The sequence below is a fragment of the Aedes aegypti genome, chromosome 3, assembly GCF_002204515.2.
Source record: "Aedes aegypti strain LVP_AGWG chromosome 3, AaegL5.0 Primary Assembly, whole genome shotgun sequence".
NCBI lineage: Eukaryota > Metazoa > Arthropoda > Insecta > Diptera > Culicidae > Aedes > Aedes aegypti.
In genome coordinates this window covers 371,986,139-372,000,569 of record NC_035109.1, presented here as the reverse complement: position 1 = coordinate 372,000,569, position 14,431 = coordinate 371,986,139, and the positions used below count along the sequence as shown (strand labels likewise).

The window sequence follows — 14,431 nt, the reverse complement described above, 5'->3', positions numbered from 1 at the left end:
ACCATTATGCCAAATGGTGTTATGCCAAATGACCTTATGCCAAATGACTTCATGCCAAATGACTTAGACCCTTTTGGAATAGATAATTAAAAACTACTAGTAGGAGTTTTCAGAAAAGCAACATATCATTTTACATATATGCTATCAAAAGAAAGCTTCTGGGATAAGTTTCCCAAAGCTTCTGGGAAAAGCTTTCCAAAGCTTCTGGGAGAAGCTTCCTGAAGTTTCTGAAAGAGGCTTTCCAAAACTTCTGGAAGAAGCTTCCCAAAGCCTTTGAGGGAAGCTTCTCAAAAATTCTAAGTTATGTTTTCTAAAGCTTACGGTAGTATCTTTTCAAAAGCTTCTGAAGAAAGCTTCCCAAAGCTTCTGGGAGACGCTTTTCAAAGCTTCTGGAAGAAGGTTGCCACAGCTTCTGCGAGAAGCTTCCAAAACCTTCTGGGAGAGCCTTACCTCAGCTTCGGAGACAACTTTGACAAAGCTTCTGGAAGAACCTTTCCAAAGCTTCGGGGAGAACTTTCATTAAACTTTCCAAGCTTCTGAGAGATGCTTCCAAAAGCTTCTGGGAGACGCTTTTCAAAGCTTCTGGATGAGGCTTGCTAAAGCTTCTTCGAGAAGCTCCTCTAAGCTTCTGGGAGAAGCTTCAAAAACCTTCTGGGAGTGCCTTACCTACGCTTCAGAGAGAACTTTGACCAAGCTTCTGGAAGAACCTTTTCAAAGCTTCTGGGAGAACTTTCATTAAACTTCCCAAGCTTCTGAGAGAGGCTTCCCAAAACTTCTGAGAGAAGCTTCCAAAAGCTTCTGGGAGAAGCTTCCCAAAGCATCTAAGATAATATTCCCAAAGCTTCTGAGAGAACTTTCCCATAGATTCTGGTAGAACCTTCATAAAGCTTCTGGGAGAAGTTTCCCAAAGCTTCTGGTTTACCAAAACATCTGGAAGAAGCTTTCCAAAGCTTCTGAGGGAAGCTTTTCGAAACTTCTGAGGGAAGCTACCCAAAGCTTCTGAGTGAAGCTTCCCAAAGCTCTTGGGAGAAGCTTCCAAAAGCTTCTGAGAAAAGCTTATCAAAGCTTGTGGGAGTAGTTTCATAAAAGCTTTTGGGAAAAGCTTCCCAAAGGTTCTGGGAGCAGCTTTCCAAAGCACTTGGAAGAGGCTAAGCTTCTGTGACAAGCTTCCCAAGCTGCTGGGTGAAGCCTCCCAAAGTTACTGTGAGAAAGCATCTGAGAGAAGCATCCCAAAGCTTCTGGAAGAAGCTTCCCAAAGCTTCTAGGAGAAGCTTCCCAAAGCTTCTAGGAGAAGCTTCCCGAAGCTTCTGTCAAAATTTTCCCAAAGAGAGAACCGAGAGAACCTTCCCAAAGCCTCTTAGGAAAACCTTTATAAAGCTTCCCAGGCTTATGGTTGAAGCTTTCTAAAGCTTCTAAGAGAAGCTTCTCAAAGCTTCTGGGTAAAACATCCCAAAGTTTCTGAAAGAAGCATCCCAAAGCTTCTGGGAGAAGCTTCCCTAAGCTTCAGGAAGAAGCTTCCCAAAGCTTCTTGGAGAAGCTTATCGAAACTTCTGGGAGAAGCTTCCCAAAGCCTTTGAGAGAATCTTCCCAAAGCTTCTGAGAGAACCTGCATAAAGCTTCCCAGACTTCTGGGAGAAGCTTCCCAAGCTCCTAGGAGAAGCTTCCCAAGCTCCTAGGTGAAGCTTCCCAAGCTTATGGAAGAAGCTTCCCAAGCTTACATGACAAACTTTCCAAGCTTCTGTAGGAAGCTCCGCATAGCTTCTGCGAGAAGCTTCCATAAGCTTCTAGGAGAAGCTTCTGGGAGTAGCTTCCAAAAGTTTTTGAAAGTTCCCAAAGCTTCTGAGGGAACCTTCCCAAAGCTTCTGGAAGTACTTTCATACAGCTTGCCAAGCTTCTGGGAGTAGCATCCTAAGCTGCTGGGAGAAGCTTCCCATGCTTCTGGGAGAAGCTTCCCATGCTTCTGGGAGAAGCTTCCCATGCTTCTGGGAGAAGCTTCTCAAAGCTTCTGGAAGAAGCTTTTCGAGCTTGTTTTCCAAAGCTTCTGGGAGAATCTTCTCAGAGCTTTTGAGAAAATCTTCCCCAAGCTTCTGGGAGAACCGTCATGAGGCTTCCCAAGCTTGAAAGAGAAGCTTCTGGGTGAACCTTCCCAAAGCTACTGTGAGAAGCTTTCTAAAGCTTCTGGGAGAAGCATCTCAAAACTTCTGGTAGAAGCTTTCCTGAGATTTTGGAAGCTTTTCAAAGCTGCTGGGAGAAGTTTTCCTAAGCTTCTGCTAGAAGCTTCTAAAAGCATCTGGGCATCTTCTCAAAACTTCAAGGAGAACGATGATTTCCAAAGTTTCTGGGATGTGGTTCTCAAAGCTTTTGGGAGAAACTGTTAAAAACTTTAGAGATAAGCTTCTAGAGACTTTCAAAGCTTTAGGAAAAAACTTACCAAAGTTTCTGCGAAAAACTGTTCAAAATTTTGGAGCGCTTTTCAATGCTTCTGGAAGAAACTACCCAAATCTTCTGGTAGAAGCTTCTCAAAACACCTGTTAAAACCTTTACAAAGCTTTCCAAAATATCTAGGTGAATTTTCCCAAAGCTTCAAGGAGAAGCTTTCCAAAGCTTCTGAGAGGAGACTCCCAAAGCTGCAGGGAGAAGCTTCCCGGAGCATTTGGAAGAAGCTTCTATAAATTCTTTTCAAGCTTCATTACATACTCAAAGCTCCTTAAAGAAACTCTCGAACTTAGAGAAAACTATTAAGCTTTTGGTGGAAGCTTCCCAAAACTATTTAAAAAAAACTGATGCTCTCAATACTTTTAGGAGGATTCTTTTAATATTTTCCATGTATCCAATGGATCTTATGTATTTCATTTTCTTGTATATTCGGTTCAATACCACGTGCTGCCATCACTGCACTTCCGACTCCCTTTAACTGCCACTGAGAGCCACGAGAGCGCCGCTGAGAGAATCCGCGAGAGCCACACCGGCCGGATATCTTTTGTTTGAGTTCAAAACAATTCCGGCGCGAAATTCTTCCTTCCCCTTCATCCTCAAGCCGACAAGAGTGTCACGCTCGACAGAGCGCACAGTCTTATGCAGTCTCGGCACAACAGTATAGCGCCCTTTCTCAGATCGCACTCTACTCTGTTGATTACCGGCGCGAGATTTTCCACCAGACCGAACGAACCGAAGGAAAAGCGGACCTTCTCTGAGTCAGTACACCGTCAAGTGCGAAGCGATGTAGATACAGGCAGGTAACTCTGTGAAGCGAAACGCGCGTAGATGTGGACACTCAAACCAGTCGCGAAAGAGAACTCGCCCCATTCGGATGTATTCTCGCGTGGTGTCGTTAGACTTGCGGTAATCTGAGTAGGCCGCGGAACTGTTAGAAGAGTAGTGAGACGGGTCACGTTTCTTGGACTTGGCCGAATCTACGTATCCGGTTCGAGAGACAGTGTCATAGTTTGAATGACCGAATCTCCTCCTCGCCGAAGTCGAGATTCTGCCCTTGACACGTATTCTGCGAAATACGTGCGAAATGCTACGCTGCTGAAGCGGGTTTTCGGACGATCCATCGCCCGTTCATTCATCGGTTTTATTGTTTGCAGCAGCACACGTTCCCTCTCTATGGCACACTATGATTGATGGATGTTTTGGTGGCTTGGCTACGAGGACGGGGATTTTATTCTGTCAAAACGCTGCCTACTGCGATTTGGATTGATGACGAAGAGCTCTCGGCGTTTCAACAGGTCGTTCGACAGCAATCGCGGCGCACTGCTTTCGAAAAGGGCTTCGCCATCTAGAGTCGCGAGGTTGGACAGGTTCGCGTGTTTGGAGAATTGCCCAAATTTTGAATTGCATTGATTAGGGACGCCCAGAAATAGAAGTTGTGAGTGAGTGTGAAGTTGGGTAACAAACGGAGCGTTCTTTGGCGAACAACCAAACCAAATTGAAAGTGCAACAAGTGAAGTGTTCAGCAACGAGTTTGCATAATCCAGCAAGAATCCAAATGAAGAGGAAGCGAACGAAGAAGAGTGTTACACTTAAGGATTACTCAACTCAAGCCGACTGAGCTGCAGCGATATCGATCTTGATCGATCGAGTCGACGAAGGAATTTTCTGAAAGGTGATTGAATTGCAATTTTCCAGCAATTGATTGCTGCGGTATTGTTGAATGCGGATGTGAAGTCGACGGACAGTGCTTCGAAATTATAACCCTTAAGGGATTAGCTCACAGCTGTGGTAGGCCTCCACGGCGAAGTCCACACGAGTCGAGGAGTTCGGGCCGGTTGTTGACGTTTCATTGAAAGTTGCTTAGCAAGCACGAACATTCCAAGTCGATTATTGGCCAGGCTACAGGGTGTTTGAGGTGATCGAGGTGATTTGCCTTGTTGCTGCTGCTGTTGTAAACGGTTGATTAGCTCCGGTGGAGCAAGGTGATCAAATTTCAGCTTTTAGCGCGGTAAACGGCTTATCGCTATGGGAAGGGAGGTTTGAGTTATAGGGTCAACAGCTGGTTGATTAATGAGGACACTTGGAAGAGAGAGATTCAAAATATGACTCAACATTCATAGCAAACAAATTGTGTATAGCAAAAACCACTAACTCGATGTTAAACATAATTTTGAAACAGTATAAAACATTTAAAGTTTTACAAATAATGCTGTTGTTTAAATCCAGATGTTCTACAGGTCCTTGGATACCCTGGAGTCCTTTTCAAGCTAAAGAAGAAATTCAAGCTTCATGGAGAACCTTCGAATTAAAAGTAACGAAAGCTCCAATTCCTCTAAAAAAAGTCATTCAAACGTCTGGAGAATTCCAAGCGTTTTAGAGAAACATTCTGAGATTGTTTTTGTAGCAATCGTCTTAGCTTTTCTAGGGAACATTTCAGGTTTATGAGAAAGCTTCTTAGGAGAAAGTTTTCATAAGGAAAAGCTACCCACGCTTCCTTGGAGAGATCTTTTTAAAATTATTTTCACAAGCTTTAGGGAAAGAGTACTCCTAGCTTCTTCCAGAAGTTTTGTAAACGTTGAAGAAGCATCTAGGGGAATCTCCAAGCCTACTGCGAGAAGCTTCTAGATGATTCTGAGACAGCATATCAAGTATTTTTCGGAAAACCATTTTTTAGAAGCTTTCAAAAATCTTTTCGACCAATTCACTCTCCTTAGAGAAGTTTCCCAAGACATTTCGGAATAGTTTCAAAGATGAATATGAGAAATGTTTTATAGTTATTCGGAGAAGTTTACCAAAATTAATGTAAGAAGCTTTTCAGGGCTACTGAAAGAACTCATCAATGATTCAAATTCCTTGGTTCTTAAAAGAAAGAAATATTTTGAAAGGCTTTTTAGTTATTCGAAAAGCTTTGGAATACGCTTTTAAGGTTTATCGAATATGTTTCTTGAGACTTCTTAAGAGGAGAAGATTTTCAAAGCTGCTCGGAAAACAGCTTTCTAATGAAAATACAAGAAGCTGTTCATGGCTATTGTAACAATACTCTTTAAGTATGTATTTCAGTGCTCTACGACATTTATTTGGAAAAGGTTTGGAAGAAGTCACCCAGGCTTTTTGGAAAAGCTTCTCAAGGATTTTCTTAGAGAGACACATCAGAGAAGCTTCCTAGAGTTTTACATATATACTTTCAAGAAGAAGCTTTACTACTCAGATGTATATCAAAACTTTGAAATTCATTCATTGCCTGAAAAACTTAAGGTTTTGCGAAGCAGCTTGCCAAACTTTTTTGGAGAAGTTATCTGAGGCTTCTAAAATATGCTGTTTGCTGCTCTCCAGAAAAAGCTTTTCAAAATTTCTCTGAGAAGCTTGCTAGAACTACTCGAAGAATATCAGAAGAGTTTCAGAGCAGCTCCGCATGGTATCAGATCCAGGTATCAGAAGGCCGGCTCCAAAGGCACGTTCCCCACCAGTTGGGAGATTTGTGCCATCGCCATATTTGAGCCTATTTCATCATCTACCCGATGGGAGAGGAAAGGGAAGGGAAAGATGGGAGGAAATAGGAGTGGGGTCCCTTGAAGAGGGAAGATCGCATAAGCGAAATGAGAGCATGTAGCTCCATACCACAATGGGTTCGAACAGCGCCCTAAAAAGGGCACTGCAAAACGCATGAGCGTAAAGAGAGCCTATAGCTCATTACCACAGCGGGTTAAGAATAACAGAATGTCCTGAAGATTCAGGCTTCTGTATTCAGTTTCACTTAATAAGTGTTTACCAAGTAATTGGAATCGCATTTGCGCAAAAACTGGACAGTTACATATCAGGTGATACGAAGTTCCATAATCGGAGTCACAACTATCACACACAAATGAGTCAGCACGCTGAATATTTGCCATGTGATAGTTGAGTCGGCAGTGGCCTGTCAACGCTCTGACCAAGAGACTGCAATTCTGCTTTGACAGATTTGTTAAATACTTCGCCACCTTTGGAGATGGCTCAGTAATATACAATTTTGTTTGACGACACGACTCCAAACTATTCCAATATTGCTTGTGCTGAGTTGCCGCCCAAGAGTTTATCTGAAGCTTCACCCAGCACTTCGAAATTGGAATAGCCGGCTCAGGGCCAATGAAGTCATGCGATGCTCCATCGCGAGCTAGCTCATCAGCCAATTCATTTCCAGCGATGGAAGAATGGCCAGGTACCCATACAAGGTTTACAGAGTTGACTGAATTCAGTTCCTCAATTTGAGTTCGACATGCGATAACAAGCTTCGACCTTGAGTTGGCCGAAGCGAGAGCTTTTATAGCAGCCTGACTATCTGAACAGAAGTAAATGACTTTACCCATTACGCGCTGTTGAAGTGCTGATTGCACTCCACACATAAGAGCAAATATTTCCGCCTGAAAAACGGTGCAGTTTCTACCAAGTGAGTAAAACTGATTCAGCCTTAGCTCACGAGAATATACTCCTGCACCAGCTCTACCTTCAAGAAGGGAGCCATCAGTGTAACATACTATATTGTTTGATATACTTCTTTCCAAATAGCCAGACGTCCACTCTTCCCGTGAAGGGAATTGTGTGGTAAATGTCCTGTAAGGAAAGTTACAAGCAATTGTGAGATCACTTGGAGCAAGGACAATTTTGTCCCAATTCACCAAAAGTGGAAACAACGAAGTGTGTGTAGATCTACGATTCACTGGATTTTTCTCCAGTAGATCCAGTACCCATAAACGGTAAGAGCAAGAAAGTGCTTCTTGTTTAAGATATATGTGTAGTGGCGCAACGTCGAAAAGGGCCTCGAGCGCTGCTGTGGGAGTTGTAGAGAACGCACCAGACATCGCCATCAAGCACATCCTTTGGAGATGGCCCAATTTTGATTGGATTGTTCTCACTTCGCCCTTTTGCCACCACACAAGACATCCATATGCCAATATTGGTCGAACAACTGTTATGTAAATCCATTTGATATATTTGGGTTTGAGGCCCCAAGTTTTACCAAAGGTTCGCCGGCATTGACCGAAGGCCATACAAGCTTTTTTGACTCTGAAATCAATGTGAGGTGTCCATGAAAGTTTGGAATCTAGAATGACTCCGACATACTTTACTTGATCAGTCACATTAATCTCAGTGCCAAAAAGACGTAAAGGTCGAATTCCATCGCGGTTTCGTCTTTCCGTAAAAAGAACAATAGATGTTTTATTCGGGTTAACCGAAAGGCCATATTGGCGACACCAACTCTCGACTACCTGAAGAGCACTTTGCATCAGGTCGAATAGGGTGCTTATGCACATACCAACTATCAGAGCTAGATAGTCGTCGGCAAATCCATAAGTTGGAAAACCGCAATTATTGAGTTGCCTCAATAGCGTATCTGCTACGAGATTCCACAAAAGTGGTGACAAGACTCCCCCTTGGGGGCATCCGCAAACACTCAATTTTCGAATCGCTGCTTGACGCAATGTCGAGAAGAGATGTCGGTTTTTGAGCATTTGATGAATCCAATTGGTAATCATTGTAGGTAGCCCATGGTTTCGTGCGGCTTCCAATATGGCATCGAAAGACACGTTATCAAAGGCACCCTCAATATCCAAGAAAACACCTAAGCACGATTGCTTCTGAGCGAATGCTTTCTCGATATCGTATACAACTTTGTGTAAAAGAGTCACAGTGGACTTTCCAGATTGGTAAGCATGTTGATTCACATGAAGAGGCATGTTTGCCAAATAAACATCACGGATGTGATGATCGATAATGCGTTCCAGACATTTCAGAAGAAAAGAGGTCAGACTGATTGGTCTAAAACTCTTCGCTTCCTCATACGACGCACGTCCTCCTTTTGGGATAAACTTTACAGTAATATCACGCCAGGATTTGGGAATGTACCCGGTAGCAAAACTGCTTACAAGTAGCTTTTTCAAAACATGTTTGATAAACTCAAATCCCTTTTGGAGCAGAACAGGATAAATCCCATCCGCTCCTGGAGATTTGAAAGGAGCAAAACTATTAAGTGCCCATTGAATCGATTCAGTAGTTACGATACTGCGAGCCGAGGCCAGAGACTCGTAACTACATGAAAAGACATTTGGTTCATCCGTAGATGTTATGTCCACACATCCGGGGAAGTGTGTATTGAATAAACATTCTAAAACTTCTTCATCGGAAGAAGTAAAGTCACCATTAGGTAAGCGAATTTCGTTAACTTGGAAATCCTTAGATTTTGCAAGAATTTTGTTCAACCGACTGACTTCACTCAAACTGGAAACATTTGTACAAAGGTTTTTCCAGCCGGATCGTTCAGCAGAACGAAGAGCCTTCTTGTAAGCCTTGCGAGCTGACTTGAACGACTCTGATCCAGCTGAACGGCGTCTATTCCAACTCCTTCTACATTGTTTCCTGAGTCTAGTCAGATCGGAATTCCACCATGGGGTCCCTCTTGTAGTCTTTACAGACCGCAGAGGACATGCTTCTTCAAAAGCTTCCATAATGTAGGATGTTGTAGTATCAACGGCATCATCCAAATCACTTGGATTTCCAATGGACGGAGAATATCCATGCAATTTGGTCGCAACCAGTTCAATATAGAGTTCCCAGTTTGTTGACCGAGGGTTCCTAAAAGGCAAAGTCTGCGCAGTTACATTTGAATGTTCAAAGAAAGATCAGATAATGATTCCTCATCTGATACATGCCAATTCGTCAACTCGTGACTGATTCTATTCGAGCAGAGCGTTATGTCTAACACTTCTTCTCTATTAGATACCATGAAGGTTGGGCGATTACCTATGTTAAGTTATCCAAGATCTGTACTACTTAAGTATTCCATCAGACTGTAGCCTCTCAAATTGATATCTGAGCTGCCCCAGATGATGTGATGAGCATTGGCATCACTGCCCACAATCAGCGGAAGGCCTTTTGTTACGCAGTGTACGACAACTCGTTTGAAGTTATTCGTTGGGGATGGTTCATCATGTGGTAAATATACCGAACAATAGACGTATTTCCTGTTGAGGTCACCAACAGAAACATCGATTGTGACAGCACATACATCTCTGGTAGTTAACTCAGAAATGAGTGTAGCAACGATTGCTTTATTAACGAGCACGCATGCGCGGGGCATGGAGCGCGAGTTTGCCATTTCAAGCTTGCTAAAAGTAGCAAAAACTGGGTCCACAAGGTTACCTAGATAGAAGTTCCCTCTACGAAAGTAGGGTTCTTGAACTAGCGCCACTTGGGCTGCACCATTTTGCATGAGTCTGCAAAGATTGATCGTTGCTGTTCTTTTATGCTGAAGATTGATCTGAGCTAACCTAACCGTAGCCACTACCCAAACTAGGCAGGATTAAGCTTTTTGCAATCTCAGCACGAAAAAGACCAGCAGCGAAAAAACCAGATCGGTATCTATTTAAAGTCGCCAAAGGCGAAAGAGCACAGAATACACTGTGTAAAACGCATAATGCGAATCCATATAGGTGATAATTTAAATTAAATGTCAACATATTCATAATCCCACCCTTATTAAGCCTCAAGATAGAGACTGAAGAAGGGCAGCCGATTATCTCGGAGAAACACAAGGTCACCTGCACCATTGCTCCGGGTAGCACAGGAAGGACTCAATACTGTGGAGGGCGCCCTGGTACCCCACAGGCTCCGTTTGCGGTTAGGTTTTATTTAGACCCCCCTAACCATTCATTCTTAGGCACGGTACGCATCACACCATAAATTAGGGGTCACCTGTGAGGTGGACTTTTACCACCGGAACAGGCAGTCCGTAGTGTTAATTCTTAGCCAGTTGAAACAACCGCTACCGACACTACGCGGCTATCTAGGCTGCTCGGGAAAAGGAGGTTAATATTGATGATTAACTCCTGACGTGCCCAAGCAGCCGAGAAGTTATCTGAGGCTTCTAAAATATGCTGTTTGCTGCTCTCCAGAAAAAGCTTTTCAAAATTTCTCTGAGAAGCTTGCTAGAACTACTCGAAGAATATCAGAAGAGTTTCAGAGCAGCTCCGCATGGTAGAAGCTATTCAAGATTTCTGGAATAACTATTACTATTCGGAGAAACTTGAACAGTCTCAAAATTATGGCTGATAAGGTGCGTCCATTTATTACGTAACGCCAAAATTTAAAATTGTTGACCCCCTCTCCCCGTCCGTAACGCTTTTTGTATGACAAATTTCAAATTTTTGTATGAGCCGTAACGCTTGAGCCTACTTCCCCCTCCCTCTAGAGCGTTACGTAATTTGTGGACGGTTCCTGATTTGTTATCTCAGCGGAGGTACCAAATTACCAACGCTAATATGAAGACTGTTTAAGCCTAATAAAGGATTTTAATTCAATACTTTTCGATGCTTTTATAAAAGAAAATTGGTGTAATAAATATTGAAAAATATATAAAATCCCAGAGTTGAAATATTTCACCGAAATTTTTCATTGAGCACTACAACAGCAGTTTAAGACAAAAGTCAATGTTAGAACGTTATAATTTCTAATTTTGGAGCACTAAAACATCAGTTTGATAGCATATTCTAGAGTTTTCTGGAACATTTTTCTTCCCGATTCGTAGAATATTCTCGAAACATTCAACTTTATCGTTTTCATTTAGAGGAACTTGGTCGGTGACTAAAACGAAAACAAATTAACTTCAAGCAAATTGTAGGTCAGTCGAACTTGAATCGGATTAGGGTTAAATATGTGTTTCAGAGCGGATATCGCCAGTTCCAAGCTAAGTCCAGAAACGAATTCGACATATGCAAGAGCAAGATAAACAAGAAACAAGATGAATGCGCAATATCGACTCATAGAATCATACTAACTAAACTAAACCAAATAAAATATTATTGTGACTATAATGGGCCCTAAAACAGTTTTCCATAGCATTTTGCTGTTCAATGACTCGATATTTCCATGGGTCGATGGCCCCTTTATTACAACAATGACAATAAGTTTAAGAACATTGCAACAGAAATTCCTGTGAGGAATCGCCCAAGAAAGTCCTTTTTCCTAATCCATAGTAGACAGTTGAAAAGAAATACCAGTTCAACTTGGAACTTTAAGTTGGAATCGACAAGAAATTTTTTGATCAATTCATTTTCAGCAACAAATTAGGCTTCATTTATAGAATCTTCTGGAACTTTTGACGTTAACTACGTCTTACGGCAATATACTGGGTGTCAATTAAAAATCTAAAATGTTGCGACCGTCACGATATTATGTTAGATTTTTAACTAAAGGAAGGCTGCAACTATGACAATTGACTAAAATTCAAATGCAGAAAATCACTTGGCGTAGTTAACGTCATGCGGTCGTGTCTTGTACACAACCCCCTCTGATTTGTAAATGTTTCACAGTCTAAGGAACACTATAACAGCATTTAAGGCTGTAATTATTTTAAATTAGAACATAACAACAGCAATATAATGATATGATCTATTGAGTCTATTGAGACCATAAACTTAGGCGATTCTGGGGTCATTAGTATTATGCGTGTCGATGTCGGGTCATGGTAATAAAATTATAATCATTATCGTCAACTTCTGACATTACAACTCCACTGGACGGAGTTTGCTTCTCAGCTTATTCACAGTTATTATTAGAGAAATTTGTTTGTTCAGTTGGACATAGACAGTTTATTTTTTTTAAGGTTATACATAGCTTATCGCTTTGACATTTCGTTGGAACGATAGGTAAGCTATTTGAAAAATAAAATCAGAATCTCCCGGAAATTTTTCAAATTATCCAAGTTTACTACGCCATGCTTTCAAAATTTTTCAAAGAAGTGTCATGCTTCTTTGCGATTTAGATTTCAAGACTTCTACGGAAAACCTTGTAGGGTTCTACTAATATTCTAGGAGAAGCACTCAATGACGTTTCAGGACAGTTTTCTGAGAGAAACTTTTCAAAGTTATTGGAAAATAAATTCCGATTTTAAGTCAAGGCTTTTCAAAGAAGCCTTTCAAGAATTTCCCATACCATCTGACAGAAGCTTTCCAAAGCTTTTGGAAGAAGCTAACCCAAGGGTTACGGGAGATACTTCCCCAAGCTTCTTGGATAAACTTCCAAAGCTTTTGGAAGAAGGTTCTAAAAGATTCTAGGAGAAACTTCCTAAAGTTTCTGTTAGAAGCTTCCCAATGCATCTGGGAATGCTTCTGGGAAAAGCTTTCTACAGTAGTAGGTGATGCTCCCCAAATATTTTGTTAAATGCATTCCAAAGCTTGTGTGAGGAGCTTTTCAAACTTATTGGCTTTTGGGAGAAGTTTCCCATAGCATTTGAGAAAAGCTTTCCAAAGCATCAAGAAGCTACCCAAAGTTTCTAGAAGAAGTTTCCAAAAGTTTCGAGGGTAAGCTTCTTGAAAGCTTGAAATATTTTGGGAAAATCATTTCAAGCCTTTTGGAGCACCTTTCCAAAGTTATTTTTAAAAGTTATGAAGAGCTTTTGGGAGAAGCTTTCCAAAGCTTTCAAGAGAAGTTTTCTAAAGCTTTTGGGAGAAAATTAAGAAACTTGCTAGAGTTTCTGGAAGAATCTTATCTTAGGTGCTGTGAGAGCCTCTGGGAGCAGCTTTCCAAATATTCTGGGACAAGTTTTCTAAAGCATTTTGAAGAAGCTTTCTAAACGTTTCTGGTATAAGCTTTTTCAAACTTTTGGGTAATGGTTACCTATGTTGCTAAGAGAAACTTTCCAGACCTCTGGGGAGAAGCTTACCTTTACTTCTGTTCCATAGAGTTCCATAGAGAAAGTTCCTAGACCTTTGGGCAGAAGCTTCACTTAACTTCTGTAGTTGCACTCCAAAGCATCTGAGTAAAGCTTCTCTAGGCTTTATGGAATGGCTTTTTGGAGCTCTTCAAAGCATATGGGATACGCTTCTCAAAGTTCCGTAAGAAGTATTGTATAATAGGACAAACATTTCACAGCCACTTGGAGAAGAATTTTTAAGCTTCTGGGAGAAGCTTCTCGAAGCTTCTGAGAGAAGCTTTTTAAAGATTCTGAGAGAAGCTACTCAAAGTTTTCGATTTCTAAAACTTCTAGAAGAAGCTTCCCAAAGCTCGTGAGAGAATCTTTTTAAAACTTCCGAGAGAAGCTTCACAAAGCTTCTAGGAGAGCCTATCCGAAGCTTCTTGAAGAAGCAAGCCAAAGCTTCTCGGAGAAGTTTATAGAGCTTCTGAGAGGAGCTATTTTAAAAATTCTGGGAGAAGATTTTCAAAGCTTATGAGCGATGTTTTCCAAAACTTTTGATAAAATATTTCCAAGCCTTCTGGGATAAACTTTCCAAAGATTTTGGGAGAAGCTTCCCTAAGCTCCAGGGAGAAACTGTACAAAGTATCTGAGAGAAACCTCAATTTAAGTTTTTCGGGAGAAGCCTCCTAAATCTTCTACCTTAAGCTTTGGAAGCCTCTACCAGATGCTTTGAAAGCTTCTACCATAAGCTTTGGAAGCTTCTACCAGAAGCTCTGGAAGTTTATAGCAGAAGCTTTGGAAGCTTCTACAAGAAGCTCTGGAAGCTTATAGGAGATGCTTTGGAAGCTTCTACAAGAAGCTCTGCAAGCTTCTACAAGAAGCTCTGGAAGCTTCTACAAGAAGCTCTGGAAGCTTATAGCAGATGCTTTGGAAGCTTCTACAAGAAGCTCTGGAAGCTTCTACAAGAAGCTCTGGAAGCTTCTACCAGAAGCTCTGGAAGCTTATAGCAGAACCTTTAGAAGCTTCTACAAGAACCTCTGGAAGCTTCTAGCAGAAGCTCGGGAAGCTTATACCAGGTGCTTGGGACGCTTCTACCAGGTGCTTGGGAAGCTTCTACCAGAAGCTTGGGAAGCTTCTATCAGAAGCTCTGGAAGCTTCTACCGGAAGCTCTGAAAGCTTCTACCAGAAGCTCTGAAAGCTTCTACCGGAAGCTCTGAAAGCTTCTACCACAAGCTTGGGAAGCTTCTACCAGAAGCTCTGGAAGCTTCTACCAGAAGCTCGGGAAGCTTCTACCAGAAGCTCGGGAAGCTTCTACCAGAAGCTCGGGAA

At 41.8% G+C, this 14,431-nt stretch overlaps 1 protein-coding gene across 9 annotated transcripts in view; it reads left to right on the top strand.

Annotated features, from left to right (window-relative positions):
- The window catches only part of LOC5571245 (protein phosphatase 1 regulatory subunit 16A), a 488,636-nt gene that overhangs the window by 31,185 nt on the left and 443,020 nt on the right, over positions 1-14,431 (top strand). Inside the window, exon 1 of one of the 9 annotated variants that reach the window (XM_021851210.1) lies at positions 3,194-4,108. The exons of the other annotated variants lie outside the window; for them this stretch is intronic. The gene's annotated coding sequence lies outside the window, so the exon portion shown is untranslated. Of the gene's footprint in view, positions 1-3,193; positions 4,109-14,431 lie in introns of those variants that run through there. 9 annotated transcript variants of the gene reach the window in all.